Here is a 647-nt window from a genome sequence, read left to right as displayed (position 1 = left end):
CCACACCCGGTGCAAGTAGTCATGGCCGCCACTCTTTTCAAAGTTAGAAGATCTAACTTCTTACTCAATGATTCCACTTGAGCCGCCAATGAGGTTACTGCATCTATCTCATGGAGGTCGGCCACCTTTTTCTTCTCCCTAGCATTCCATTAGTAGTTATTTAACCCCATTTCTTCAATTAGTTAACGGGCCTCACCGGGGGTCTTGCTACCTAAGGTACCTCCTGCTGCCACATCCAAGAGTTGCCTTGTACTCGGATTTAAACCGTTGTAAAAGGTCTGAACAATCATCCACTCCAGGAATCCATGTTGCGGGCACTTTCTGAGGAGCTCCTTAAACCTTTCCCATGTCTCAAATAGAGACTCCAATTCCAATTGTACAAAGGATGAGATCTCATTCCTAAGCTTTGCAAATTTTTTGGGAGGAAAATAATGGGCAAGAAAAGCTTCTGCCATCTCCTTCCATGTGGTAATTTATGCTGTAGGTAATGAGTGTAGCCACTGCTTCGCTCTCTCTTTCAAGGAAAATGGGAAGTTTCTCAACTTGATGGCATCATCCGTTACCCTGTTTATCTTAATAATGTCGCACACCTCGAGAAAGTTCTCTATATGACAGTTCGGATCCTCATCGGCCAAACCATTAAACTG

At 44.0% G+C, this 647-nt stretch overlaps 1 non-coding gene across 1 annotated transcript; it reads left to right on the top strand.

Annotated features, from left to right (window-relative positions):
• Positions 1-300: 300 nt before the first annotated feature.
• On the top strand, positions 301-407 carry LOC120269664. The gene has a single exon (XR_005539307.1). It is a non-coding gene; the product is annotated as a small nucleolar RNA R71 (small nucleolar RNA).
• The last annotated feature ends 240 nt before the right edge of the window (positions 408-647 follow it).

This window comes from Dioscorea cayenensis, chromosome 9 (assembly GCF_009730915.1).
Source record: "Dioscorea cayenensis subsp. rotundata cultivar TDr96_F1 chromosome 9, TDr96_F1_v2_PseudoChromosome.rev07_lg8_w22 25.fasta, whole genome shotgun sequence".
Taxonomy (NCBI): domain Eukaryota; kingdom Viridiplantae; phylum Streptophyta; class Magnoliopsida; order Dioscoreales; family Dioscoreaceae; genus Dioscorea; species Dioscorea cayenensis.
The sequence above is the reverse complement of the archived record's forward strand: the minus strand, read 5'-3'. Positions and strand labels throughout refer to the sequence as shown.